Consider the following 14500-nt stretch of genomic DNA (forward strand, 5'->3'; position numbering starts at 1 on the left):
AGAAGTATCATAGGGTGACAAAGACTTTCAGCCATAACAGAATTTTTTTTCCTTCGGATAAAATCCTGGGGAGAAGGAATAAAAAGATGAGGCCAAGGAGGAAGAGGACCGCTGCGAATTTCTGTCTCGGGAGGCCGAGCGGCCAGGTCTGTTTCACAAAAGGACGACGGGGCAGCAAACAGCTCGGAAAACAGGGACGCTTCAGCCCCCTTTTAAACGCCAGCCTGGGAGATGCGCCAGCATCGTGCCTGTGCGGATATCTAGGTTCACGACGCAGGACCGTAAAGGACAGGTGAGTTTCGTTTTCATTCCCTTGTGGTGCGATCCTCGCGAGCACAGGAAGACCGCGGTCTCTGCACCCCCTCCCCTGCTGTTCCCCCTCCGCCCGTGCACCCCCTTCCTCATGTCCACAGTTCAGCCGCTGTAGGGATTCAAGACGTGACTTCAAAGTCAGGGTGGTATGTGTGGAGCGTAATTTTCACACCAGGCTGCCTGATTTCTCTTAGGTCTTTCAAAATTTTGAAGACTGGGTTCCGTCAGGAAAAGGCTTTGGCACCGCCTGGCTCACCGGAAACATTCAGGGCTTTGGGTTGAGCTGTATTTAATCTTTTCCATGGTGTACACGTCTTTGCTAGGTTCCTAAGACCCCTCTAGCCTCTGAACTGGAGACTTGCTGGAAATGCTACATGGAACAGTATTGTTTTTAGGTAAAGGTGAGGCAGGCGCCTCCGACAGTATGAAGCAGGGATCGGAAGGAAACTGCCCACTCGTTCAGGAGGACATCTGCCACACTAAGTCTAAGTCACGATCCCCGGTGACAGAGGGCGTGGCCCAGAGACCCCGGGGAAACCAGTCCCAGGATTTGGAGTACGTTCCTTGTCCTTCCTGGGTCTTACGGATTCATCATTCAGGAGCAGTGCTGCTCTTGCCGTTAGCTGGGGATTGGGGGGCAACCATGTCAGAGGGTCCCTCTCTGCCCCTGGCAGTGCCCCACCCTGTGGGGCCGGAGGTCTGGGGCCTGAGGCGACACGCCCGCACGGAGCCTGCGCCATTTTCCAAGCCACACTCGTTACCCTGACCCCAGAGCACCCTGCACCGTGGGCCCAGCCTGCCCTTGGGCCTGTGAGGGTCTCCCCTCTGGGCCCACCCTCCCCAGGGCTGACCAGGCTGTGGGTGTGCACACGTCTGGGCCCGAAGGGAGGCCAAGGGGTGGCGGTTTCCAGGGAGCACAGGCAGACAGCCCAGGCCGGCAGGCTGGGAGCCCACAGGTGGCGGCCACACGCACGCATTGGGCCCCTTTGCAGGGTGGCGGGGAGCTGGCCTCCCAAAGGGAAGGTGGGCTGCCATAGATGGAGAGGAACCTGAAAATGCTGTAAGTGAAACCCACCTTTCAGGGCATGTGTCAAGACAGGAGGACGGCACACTTCATTGAGCAGACTTGTTAGCAGACTTATAATAACATCAGATACCCAGACCTACTGTGTCTGCCCCTCCCTTCGTCCCTGCCCTGTGCATGGGGGGGTTGGAGACTCACAGGACCCTCGCGCCTGCCCTCTCCTGGCCACGTGTGGTCAACGTCCCCACTTCCCCCGGCTGGGTCTCTTAGAGGAGAGGCTGCCTTACATCGGGACGGGGGCTGTGGTGTCTGAAATTTGAACAAAGTGAGTTGTGATGCTGATATTTACGGTTCACAGCCACGCCATGTCCGGGGACAAGAGACTGAGGCTGGGCCACCCCGTTTCCAAACTCCCGTGTCTGCTCCTCTCTGATGGCATGTGTGTCTTCTCTGTCACCTTATTCGGAGGCGCCACTGGGTTTGGCTCCCTATCAGGGCGGGGAGCTCTGGTCCTTGGGATAGTGGTGTCGCCCTTGAGAGAGGAGGTTGACTCCTGGCCGTCAGCATCAGCTTTCCTGTAGGTGATCAGGGAGAGACGGTCCCTGAAGTCTCGTGGTCTCTCCTCTCCGTGCCCCTGGGAGGCGGGGGCTGTGGGTGCAGACTGATGGCACCCATGGAGCTGGCCTTCTGTACCTGCCCTGTGAGCTGCCCAGAGACGGGCAGACCAGGGGAGGGGCAGCCGCCCAGGACAGTGTTTTATGTCCGTCTCAGAAGCAATAGAAGAGGACACAGGTGCCCCTTAGTGTCGGGGCGGCGGGGACAGGGGTCTGTTAGGGGACAGACTTTGTGACCAACCAACACATGATTTGAGAATCCGAGAGACTGTGAAATCATTATGTAAATACTGAAACATAAATCACAGTCTGTCTGGTTCTTTGGTTGTCCGGGGTGAACATGTCCATCGAGACAGAGCGGACCCCCAAGCCGTGGACGGGAGCAGGGCATCCAGCAGGGGAACGGAGGAGGAGGAGGAGGAGGAGGAGGAGGAGGAGGAGGAGGAGGAGGTTCTGCTTGTTCTGCATCCCTCCGCTCTGGCCTGGCCTGGCGTCCTCCTGGTCGCCCCTTCCTGCCGGGTCATGAGAGGCGGTGTGTGCCGAAGCCTGGGAGACGTTTGGAAGGAGGATCGGACATACAGCGGGCGGTGGCACGGAGGTTGGGTGGGCACAGGCCCTGCTGACCCTGCAGGTGGCCTCCTGGCATCAGGTGGTGGTGGGAGTCTCTGGGGCCAGGCTGACGTTGGCTCAAGGGCTGGCCTGGGGACAGTCACACATCGAGGTGTGGGGCTGTCGGTCCTCCGGTGTCACCAAGACAGCTGCCATGGCTGGAGGTTTCCCAGAAAACCAGCACAAAACGCACAATGGCAGGAATTTCACCTCCAGTCCAAGTGGTTCAGGAGCCATGAACGTGCCATGTTGTCATGTTTAGATAAGGAAACCCGACTTGCTTTACTATTCTCGGAGCCACGAGGGAACTCTGGAAATAACCGTCCTTGGAGCCTTGTCCGACTCCTGGGACCCAGGAGGGGTTTGTGGACCGAATAACTAACCAGGTCAATGGCCAAAGCCCCCGGCTGGTTCCCCGCTTCCCATCGCTTTTCCGATGACCTACCCCCCCATCGTCAGATCGTTCTGACTCAGGCGCAGCTTTGACAGCACTCCCGGCACCAGGGCCTGGGCAGGGCTGAAGGCGCTCGGCACGCTGCACTGGGCCTGTGCGGACGGGGAGGCCCCTCCCAGTTCCTTACACTGGAGCCCAGCTGCCTGTAGACTCCTCGCTGCTCTGCCTGGCGGGAGGCAGACACAGATGTCATCTGAGCGAGCTCTGACACTGTTAGCAGGACATCGCGCTGGCGGGCACAGCCCAGTGCAGGCTCTGGAGGCGCCTCTGCCTGGGAGCCTGTCCAGAGAGCCGGGGCCAGGGAGGGCGAAGGGTTATCAGCGGCAAACAGACGGAGGGCAGGGCGGGCTGCGCGCCCGAAGGTCGGGGGAGCTCTGTGGGTTTGATTAATTTCTGCTCCGTTACTTTTTATCTCTGCCAAGCTGCTGTATCTCATAACTTCAGCAGACCTGCCCCTGACCCGAGTCTGTAGACTCCAGCGAGCTGCTGAATTTACTTGGCAGTAAGCCCAGTACCTAGAAGCCTGCCTTTTAACTGAAACCTGTTGATTCGGGGGGACCCAAGTGACACTTTCTTTCTGGGAAGACTGATTATTCCAGCATTCCAGACGCTACTGAGCGGTTTTCTCTTTCCCCTTGTCGTGGGCTTGGTCTCACTCACTCCGGGCACCTAGCGACTCGCAGGATTCCCGGCAGACGTGACTAAGAGCCACTCAGCATCTTTGGCTGAAGTTCCCATACATTATATAGAAAGCATCCTAGTGGGGAAGTCACATAGCAGGTTCATTTTTCAGAATCAATGCTGTGGAGCAGTATGTCCTTCCTTGGCCGGTTCCCTGTATTTCTCAACTTCATCTGGATTCCAAAACCCTTTCATTTCTCCACCTGTCTCCTCGGGAAGCCCTCTCGCCGAGGTGCGTGCGCTGCTGGCGCGTCTCTTCACCTGTGCGCAGCCCCAGGTGAACGGTGTCTCCTTCCAGCCACGGAGGAGTCGGCCCTCGTCCGGGCGCTGAGTCACGCAGGCGGGAAACAACGGGCCGAAGCACCACGCGCTTCCAGGGCTTCCCTGCATGCCTCCGATTTCGGGGTGGCTGTCCCCTCTCCCTCTTGCAGGTGGTTGCGTGGTCAGTGGCTCAAAGTCCAGGGAAGTGGAAACTCATCGCCATTTTATTTTCGCTTATTTGAAGCCTTTCAGAGGTTCATTTATTTGTCAAGAGTGGTTTTTGGAGTGCGGGTCCGCTGATTGCACCAGGAAGGCGTCATTGTAAATTTCTCCCAGTTTGAGGTAGAATGAGAACCAAGAGAAGCTTCCGGCACCCCTAGAGTTTTAGCGTTTTCTCCCCAGTCTTTGGTCGCTGACTTGTTTGCCCCCCAGCAGGCCCCCTGCAGCCCCGGGCGCGGAGCTTCCGAGAGCGCCCACTGAGCCTCCGCAGTGTGTGCAGGAGCGCCTCTCCTCCTGCACAGACCTTTTCTTCAAGTTGCATCATCTTTAGTTACAGCGTGTGATGGCAGCTACAGATCTGGGTAAGACACGCAGCCTGGGGACCGCAGCAGGCGATCAGCCTGCACTCACCTAGGCCGACCCCGCGTGCCGTGGGCCTCGCTCTGGAAGCCAGAGGACACAGAGAGCCGGGTGACAGGATCAGCCGCGGTGGGGACCGGACACCTACTAGAGCTTTCACAGCTGGGTCTGGACTATTGATTTTTCCCCGTCCGTCTCAAGAGCCACTTGTACATTTCCGTTTGCGGTTTGTCTTGGTGTCGTGCATTTCCTCACAAGCAAGTGTCACTGTGGGAGAGCAGGGGTCTGCGCCTCCGTGGGAGAAGCCCAAAGGGAGGACCTCCCTGGTCACATCTGGCCCAAGTGAAATGGGGCTGGGTCAGCCTCGGGGGGGAGTCACTGCTCAGGAACCCCCTTCATGGGGGAATAGCCGCAGACTCAGGGCCTAGGGATGAAATCCTTCTTTGGGGGGAGCGGCTGTCCCTCATTTTAAACATCAGCGGGGCTGAAATTGAGTGCCTTCCCACAGAGGTGTGGAGAATCGGGGGAGAGGACTCAGGTGCGCACAGGCGACTTGGGAATGGCCCGAAGGGGCTTGTTTGGGTGTGGCCAGGGACGGCTGCCCTGCCAGAGCTGCGGGCTGAGGGAAGGCGTCCAGGTTAGCTTGTGCGCCGTCCAGAGCGCTGGTTTTTCCTGCTCTTCCTGCTCCCGACACTGCAGAGCCAACGGGAAGCCCTAGCTACTTTGAATAAACCCGCCACCTTTGACCAGGTAACAGTCATTTGCCTCTTGGGAGGAAGAGAAATAGGAAGTCAGTTTGCATATGTGCCATTCCTATGCAAAATGTGTCCCTTTCCTCATGTGTCCTGGCCGTCTCTCCCTTCCCCCCCAGCTGGCTGCGGCGCAGGTACAGACGGGACAGGACGAGCGTGCTGGAGCAGGGCCACGTGCCTGCTCACTCACTGCCGCCCTGGCTTTGCTGGGATGGGCATGGGCGGGACCTCGTCCCCAGGAGGAACAAACGTTTCATACCCCAAAGAATGCAAATCTTGGCCCTGCTCTGCCTCACAAAGGTCAGCGGGGACCTCTAGCACCCAGGTCTCCTGGTCTTCAAAGGATGCCTTTACCCCGGGGCTGACAAACTGGCGGGGCCGAACCTTTCACATCCAAGTGCGCTCTCCCGAGGCAGGAGCGTTAATGAAGCCCTGTTTGTTAGTGAAACATGGTCACCTTTCTGCCGTTCCCACCGACTGGTTTGTCTGGTTTTAAACTTTGTCCCTAGGAAAGAGGTCGCAAGCTCCTTACCGAGCCCGAACCTACCCAGGACGCCCTACACAGGCGAGCGCTGTCATTTCCTGGCCGGAGTTCAGGGAGCCATGTAGTCTGCGTACTTTCGTCCCAGGGCAGGTCAGGTCAGGGAGGGATCTCATAAGATCTTAACAGTGAGAGTCGGGCAACGCTCGGCGTTTGCCTTCCTGCCGTGAGGTTCGGTGTGACTCTCATTGTTCTTGCTGCCCCTTAGAGACTGCTGGCTGCCTAATCTGCCTCTGAACCGGAAGGGGATACAGTGAAGGCCAAGTGTACCTGCTTGTCAGGGTTGGTCGTAAGGACAGCTGAACCACTAAACACCACGCATGGTTTACATTCTAATTTTGCACGTGACACCCCCGAAATATTATTTCCTATGACATAGACTTCTCACCTGTTGCTCTCAAGACATTCACTGAGATCTTTTTGGGAAAAATTGTGCTACAAATCCCTTTTGGAAAACTTCTAAAATCACGCGAGCTAGGATGGCAGCCCGGAACTGAATTATTTAACAACCGTGTGTCTCCAGTGTAAGCAAACATGATGAAGAGATAAGTCACAGGTGATGAAACTCGTGCTACAAACCCAAAGAGTCTGTGCCGCGCCAGGTGCATCGGGGGCTGGTGTGAGGCTGACCTTGGTGACAGCCAGCTTCCTGCAGAAGTCCAAGAACCCAGGACAGGCGAGCAGGAGGCATCGGGCATTGTCCTTGTAGGTTTAGACACCAAGCAGGTAGCGGGTGGTGCCTCTGTCCCGCTGCTTCTGCTGCATCACAGTTGGGGGAGGGGTACGCCCTACAGTGCCGCTGTTACGGGACCACTTCTTCCTCATTTCCGTTCAGAATACACGACAGGGGTCTAATGGGCACGACAGGGGTCTAGTGGGCGCGCCAGGGACGTTCCTTGAAAGACCAGGTGCACTGAGATGGTGGCAGGTAGGAGCGTGGGGTGAGTGACACGGACCTCAGCTGGGCCGGAGAGCACGGCTGCCAGGCCGAGCGTGCCCGTGTGTGTTTGCGAGCGGGACCCGGGACCAAACCCCCGGCTGCGACGTGGCTGACTCTCCGCATCATGGATGGTTCGGGCCTCAGGTGGTCCCTTCAGGCTCCGCCGTTCCTTCTGTGCAGGTGACTCAGCCCCTGGCTGGGAGCAGAGCGCTGCCCAAAGGTGCCGTCAAGCCAGGCCTACCCCAGGCACCAGCTCCGTGGCAGGTGTACAGGTAGGTGGGTGTCACGCAGCTTCACCCCCAAGGTCCCCAGTGGTAGCTGAGGTCAGATGTTCAGTCTTGCGTGGGAAGAGGGGCCTTTGTAACGGATGCAAAGTTACGTAGCAGTGCCTGAAGCTCGGTGTCGAGGCTGTGACTTGACTGACAGTGAATTAAAAGCGCCGGCTCCGGCCACCCAGTGCTCGCCTCCCCGTGAGCGTCACTTCTCAGGCCAGCGAGGGAGGAGGCTTTCTGTGAGCTTAAAAAGGGAATCCCATCAAAATGCCCCCTCGCTGGGAAAGTGTATTAAGGACTATTGATCTCGTTTGTTACCGATTCACAGATACTGCCCGCTCAGTGGAATAGACCAGCGAAACGTGATCGTACCGCTAGAGGAACGGTCCCTCTCAAAGGCGTCATGACTGGCCATTACCTTTTATTGTTTATGCTTCATTTATTGAGGAAATGGTTGTCAAGGGCAGCCCTGTGTCAGAGCTGTTTGTCACTAGAGACTCAGCTGCAGCCACCCATGCAGGCGGGTGGCGTGTGCATGAAGGAAGGGCACTGTGTCAGGTGTGTGCTGTGACACAGGTGGGTCCCACGCTCCAGGAGAGCCCATTAGAATGAGAGGCAGACTAACTGTACTTGACGGGAGAATCTGAAGGTCACATGCGTCCCTCCCCACCCCCCAAATGAGAGCCAGGGTTGCCCAAAGCCTGGCTTTCTCTCAAACACGATGTTCACTCGAAGTCCAGTATGTTGCAATTTTAATCAACATTTCAAGCCTTCTTGCGACGCAGGCTGGACGGGCTGGTGGGGACTGACTGCCCTCAGGGGACACTTTTGGGGGACCGAGCTATTGCATGTTGTCCTCTCATGGGCCACAGGTCCCCGTTGTCCTGGGCAGGCACCAGGGTGTGACGCAGAAAGGGCAGTGGATGAGGAGCTGGGAGCAGTGCACTTTTACTTTGGGTTTTGCCTGTGACTGTGACCGTGGGCCAATGAGCATAGTTTGTTGCACAAGAAGAATTTTAAGAAAAACAAGGTCACCACGGATCCTGATCTGCAAAAGTTATGTTACCCAATACCGGGGCGGGGGGGGGGGGAGCGCGGAGAAAAGACCAGGGGCTGCGGGCACCGGAGGTGGGGTGGCCAGAGTGGGCGGGTGAGGGAGCCCCCGCGGGACGCAGTGTCCTGGAATTGCAGTAACGCGTGAAAAGTGAGCCAAGGTTGTGTGCTTCATTCAGGGTGGCAGCTGTGCGCAAACCTCTTCTGCAGGAAAGGCGTCCAGGGTGGGTTACCCCCGCCCGCAGGGCCGACGCTCCGTGGGCTGAGCAAAGCCAGAGGCCCGCATGCCCCAGGGGGAAGGTCCCGGGCACATCTGTGCACCTGTTGCGTGTCTTCCTGTTCTGACCACTCGGTTCTGGAATAAAAAATAACGGGAGTACTTTCAAAGTGAGTTTCAAATTAGGAACAGCTGAAACTAATCCTAAAGTATTGTTATTTGTGGGGGGGATGTTTTTTCACTTTAAAAAGATGTTTAATGGCGGTAAAATCCACAGCCCAATGTGCCCTCTCCGCCTTTCCCAGCGTGTGCAGTTCAGCACTGGAAAGTACCCATTCGCGTCACCGTGTGAGCACCCTTGGGCGTGTTTTCAGCCTGCGAGGCTTTATCCACTTCACCCCGGCGCCTCCTTTGTTTCTGTCCAGTGCGGGTGTGCTGAGCTGAGTGGGGTGTCCGTTCTGTCATTCACGTGGCACTCCCCAGCGCAGGGCACACGCCCTCAGCAGCTCCAAAGGGTGCAAAGCGTGAGCTTCTTCGTCACGCTTCACGTCCGGTCCTTCTGTTCCTCTGACATTTCCCCGAAGCTATTCTGTGCGTTTATAAATATATTTTGTGTGCCAAGCTAAACACGCACACCGCATTTTTTAAAAAAATTATTAAATTTATTGGGGGGACATTGGTTAACAAGATTACATACGTTTCAGGTGTCCTTTGCTGGAACACACCCCCTGTATGTGGCATCGCACGCGCCCCGTTTACCGGGCTGTGCTTCTACCTCCCATGTCGCAGGGCACCCATCCGCAGGCCCGGGAGCTCTGCGGCCCTGTCAGGGGTTACACAGCGTTCTGCTCGTGGGCCGTACTCTCCCGAACCAGCTGCCTAGCGCTTCTAGTCTCTGTTACTCCGCGTTTGCTGCAGGACGACGTAGTTACCTGTTCGCACACATCTGGGTGTATCTTTGTGGTAAACTCCGGGAAGTGAGGCCGCTGGATCAAAGCGCACATGCACTTCCCGTTTTGATAACGAATATTAACAGCCCCCCAGAAACGCTGCACACCCAAAGGGCTGGATGAGATTTCCGGATCCAACACGTTGGCGAGCAGCAAACTAATGATAAAAATCGAGAGGAAAAAAAACGGAACGTCATTAGAGAGAAAATTTGAATCATGAGTGAGGATGAGGATCTTTTACGTGGTCGAAGCAGTAACCCTCACCTTTGGCCCCCACGGGACATTTGCACATATCGGGGAATGTTTTGATTGCACAATGGAGGCGGGGTACCAGTGGCGTGTAATGGACGGGGTCCCGGGACCCTGGCGAAGACCCTTTGGTGCACAGGGTGGCCTCCTACAGCAAAGAGTTCTCTAGCTCAGCGTGTCCGCAGAGATTGAGAAACTGGTTTCAAGCCATCTTTGCGGCTTTGTATTTGCCTGGCTTACACAGCGGGGATTTGGGTTGATCTCTGGGAGCTCTATTTTGTAAAAAAAGTTCTCTGTTACCATCTGTGTCACAAACATTTTTCTCAGTTTTTTGGTGATACTATTTATCATGTGGATACGTGTTTTTATTCAGGCCGTTATCAGTCTTTCCTTTTAAGGCGTTTGCGTGTTTGTGCAAACCTATAAGGCCCTCTTCAACTGAGACTTGTTTTTCATTGGTAAGTGTTCGTCTAGTGGTTTTATGTTTGGGGCTTTTCTTTGGCTCTCAGACCGTCCATCCCCCGAGAGGAAGTGCTGTTTTGCACAGCGTTCTGGGGCGGGAGGTGAGTTAGTTGCCCCCCTGACTGTGGCTCTGGGGGCAGCCGGCACACTCGCCCCGCACTGCTGACGGGCTGGCTACCTTTCCTTCCAGGAGCCATTCGCCTCTCCTGTGTGGGGGAGTCTGGTTCTTGACCTTTAACTTCCGTTCCTTTGGTCTGTCCCTTCATGCGCCAGCACCAAGCAATTTTAAATGCTCTAGTTTTATAAAATGTTTTGCTCTCTGGGAAAGCTAGTTCCTGCCTCATTTGGATTCTTTTTCAGAATTATCTTGGTTATTATTGGATGCTTATTTTTCCAAATGAACTTTAGAGGAGCTTGTATTGTCTTTTTAAAGTGATTTTAGTTTTTCAAATAGTTTAAAATTTTAATACCTTTATTCTGGTTTTCAGGTACCAGAGAATTTTGGTAAATTCAGCCACCTAGCAACTGAGGAATTTGGGCTCTACCTTTTCCTTCCTTCCGTCTGTGTACCAAGGATCTCTCTGTCTGTCTGTCTGTCTCTCTGTGTGTGTCTGTCTCTCCCTCTCTCTGTCTCTGTGTCTCTCTGTCTCTCCCTCTCTGTCTGTCTCTCTCTCCTTCTCTCTCTGTCTCTGTGTCGTCTCAGTCTCTCTCTGTCTCTCTGTGTCTCTCTGTGTCTGTCTCTCTCTCTCTGTCTCTCTGTGTCTGCCTGTCTCTCCCTCTCTCTCTCTACCCTCACCCCCACTCTGGTTCTAATGCTTTAGGGCCCGAGGAGCTGCTCAGTAGAACCACCCCAGGGGTTAAGGTAAGAGGAGAAGCTGTGTTTGCCTTTCTTCCAGCAACACCTGCCCGAGAGGCTCACGGGTGAGGAAGGTGTCCTTTATCCGACTGGGAATCCATCCAGCTGTACGGGAGGCAGAGATATTGGGCTTTTTAAGCAATAGTTGGGACATGAGATAGTTATACAACCTTTAATATATGTAGGTACTGAATGATACTGAGCAATTATTGTTAATTTTCTTAGTTGTAATAATGGCACTGCTGTGTAAAAGTTGAAGATGCCTAGTTATGGGTGGAATTATATGATCTCTGAGATTTTCTTTCTGATAATCAACACTTTGATGATTGTTGAATTGTTAAATAACCATGGGAGCTTATTATAGTATTTTTCTATATTTTTGAATATATTTGAAAATTGCATAATAAAATTTTTTAAGTGTTCAAAAACAGAAAGAAAAACATGGCTGACCGGTCTTTTTTTACAAAAGGGAAGAGCCAGTAGGTCTCAAAGCCAGGAACTGCGACGCTGCATCTGCCTTTGCATGTGGTGGGTGCGACTTCGTTCTCCGGAAACCAGCGTGCGCGCTGCCCGGGGCGGCTCGTGAGGCCAGTTCAGCTGGGACCTCGTGCGGCGTTAGAAGTCGGGCAGCCATGGCGGCAGCCTCGGGGCGTGGCTGGGGTTTGATGGGACGTCTTTCGAAATCCTTGATCTGTCTTGGAAACGGCGTGGACAGGTTTGCAGGAGAGGCGTTTTACACCTGTGACCGGTGCCTGCCCTTGCGCAGCTCTGAGCACGCCTGTGAGCGGGCAGCTCTCCAGCGGCGGGGCGCCCGCGACGGGGTGGGGCCGGGGCTGCTGGCGGGCCAGCTGCACCCAGAGCCGGGCCACGGGCCCAGCGTCATGTGCTGCTCTGTGCCCCCGTGTTCCCTGAGCGTCCCGTGGGGACTCGTGACCCCTTATCTGACATAAACGTTTGCTTGTTCGATTGTTGCTACATCATATTTTCTTTCCTCCTGTTTATTCACATCTGAAGTTCTATTTGCAAGTCACAGAGTTCATCCGTTTCTTTGAGAGTCAGAATGGGCCTGACTGTGAGTGTGCTACTGCACCTTTGTTGAGGAAACGGTGTCGCCGTGAGCCAAGAAGCCGGGGTGACGTCCGAGGTCCCCGACCATCTTCGCATGTCGGGGCCTCCCTCATCCATCAGGGAGACCTGGCTGTCCTCAAAACCACACTCACGATTTTTAAAAATTCTATTTTATTTTTCACTAATGCTGTAATCATAGCAAGCTACCCCCACCCCAATTTCAACTCAGTAGTTTTTACCTGCATATTGACTTGGGAACATTTGTTGGGGTAGCTTTCAAGTCTAACTTGCAAAGCTGCAGGTCTCCGAGTGGCCTCCAGGTGGGCTCTGACGGGGTGACAGTGCGCTGGGGTCGCGTGTCTAGTTCTCAGGGCTGTCCTAGCCTGTGCCTGCGCCTGCACCAACCATCTGCTCTTGGAGCCACCCTGCCTGGCCTTGGGCCCTTCGCATAAATACTTTGTGTCTTAGTTTCCTCTTTCATAAAATAAAGAAAGGGATGGCATCTGCTTCCTGACGCCTCTGCGAGAGTCAGTGAGTTGGTGTGTAAAGGTTTGGGGATGTTTCGTGGTGTGTAGTGCGTGTTCCATAAATGCCAGCCGTCCTCGCAGTGCTGGTGGTAAGGTGACGCCCTGGCACATGCTCTGTGCTGCCTGTTTAAACTGGTGACGCCTAAATAACGAGCCCCCGTTCAGGGGCCAGTCCCTGGGGGTACGGCTGCTGTATCTGCAGGTGCACGTGCTCCATTTGATTTTTTTAAGTATATTTTATTGATTATATTGCTACAATAGTTTCAATTTTTTCCCCTTTGCTCCCCTCTGCCCAGCAACCCCCTCCCGCAGCAAAAAATATGGACTACTTCACGGATTTACGTTTCATCCTTGCGCAGGGGCCATGCTAATCTCCTCTGTGTCCTTCCAGTTTTAGTGTATGTGCTGCCAAAGCAAGCACTCGGTTTGATTTTTAAAACATTTTTATTGAGATATAGTTCATGCACCAATACATGCTCTATTTTGAGAGCAGAAAATATTCTAAATCTAGAACTCTGACTAACATTGAAATAATAAGACCTTTATTGGACACGCAGCTCTGAAGTTAACATTTCCTTTATAACTCATTCCCCACAGTTAGCACGGTGTCTGGTTAGTTTGCATTTTCAGAAGTGATATCAATTACACGGCAGGCTCCAGCTCAGCTGGAACGTTTTGTAATAATTCTGTTATTTTGGCTCCTATCCCTCCTCTGCAGCTCTTTAATTCTGAAGGCATGCAGGGGAATAAAAGGATTTCAGTTTACTGATGGGTGTTTCCAAGCAACTAGGTGCAATTGTTGTTACAGACTCACCATTTTTGTCATTAAACATGGGTACAGTAGTCCCTCTCTATGTCGCGGTTCACTTACTGCGGCCTCACTGTATCGCGGGACTTTAAAAATATTGTATTTAATTAATTATCACAGATTCTTCGCTATATCACAGGATTTTGCGGTACTGTATACATATGTTGTTAAAGTTACGTAGGCTTAAGACTGTAGAATATGTTTAAGGACATAAGTAGTGTTTATAAAAGTGTGGAAAAGGTTAATAAGGGAGTGGGAAGGTTAATAAGGGACTGGGAATGGTTTATAAGTGTGGGAAGGGTTTCTAAAGCCTTAAAATATATGTCGTCGGCAGCCGTCCGTCTCGAGAGACGATGGCGTAGCTTCTTGAGAGTCTATCTGCACCGCCGAGAATGGCTGTGCAGTCCGACTCTGGAGTGACAATCCCTGCCGCACTTGTTACAGGTGAAGGCAGATGGCCGTTGTTGCTGCTGCTGACGCTGCTTCCGCCTCGATCTTTTCTGGACCGCCTCCTCGTTGCGCGCAGCCTCCGCGCGTGACGTACCTTGCCTGACCGCGAGCCTCCAGGCTAGGCGGTCGTTTGCTTGGACTTCCCATGTGTTGAGATTGATGGAGCACTGTGTCATGTCCTTTTTGCAGATGTCTTTGAACCGCAGTTTTGGGCGCCCTGTCATCCTCTTGCCTTCTGCTAGCTCGCCGTAGAGGAGGTCTTTGGGGATACGGCCTGCATCCATTCTTTTGACATGGCCGAGCCACCTGAGGCGTCTCTCGCTAAGAACTGCATGCAAACTGCTCATATTGGCTCGCTTCAGCACCTCGGTGTTGGGGACCTTATCCTGCCAGGCGACATGCAGGACGCGTCGCAGGCACCTCATGTGGAAGCTGTTGAGTTTCCTTTCGTGCCTTGCGTAGGTGGTCCACGTCTCGCTGCCATAGAGGAGAGTGCTGAGTACGCAGGCTTGATAGATGCGCAGTCTGGTTTTCTCAGTGAGGCTGGAATTGTTCCACGCTCGCCGGTTCAGTCTGGCCATAACTGTGGCTGCCCTGGCGATTCTCCGGTTGACCTCCAAGTCGACTGACAGAGAGCTCGAGATGGTGGACCCGAGGTAAGTGAAGTCGTTGACAACCTCCAGGGTGTATCCGTCGATGGTGATGCATGGGGGAGTCCCCGTGCCTTGAGCCATAACATTCGTCTTCGTCAGGCTGATGGCTAGTCCGAACTCCTTGCATGCGTGGGAAAGACAAGTGACTAGCTGCTGGAGTCCCTCTTC

At 54.1% G+C, this 14500-nt stretch overlaps 1 non-coding gene across 1 annotated transcript; it reads right to left on the bottom strand.

Annotated features, from left to right (window-relative positions):
* Positions 1-12735: 12735 nt before the first annotated feature.
* On the bottom strand, positions 12736-12842 carry LOC150002442 (U6 spliceosomal RNA). Its single transcript, XR_016512933.1, has one exon. It is a non-coding gene; the product is annotated as a U6 spliceosomal RNA (small nuclear RNA).
* Positions 12843-14500: the final 1658 nt, after the last annotated feature.

The sequence above is a fragment of the Furipterus horrens genome, unplaced genomic scaffold (assembly GCF_987537825.1).
Source record: "Furipterus horrens unplaced genomic scaffold, mFurHor1.1.pri manual_scaffold_8, whole genome shotgun sequence".
NCBI lineage: Eukaryota > Metazoa > Chordata > Mammalia > Chiroptera > Furipteridae > Furipterus > Furipterus horrens.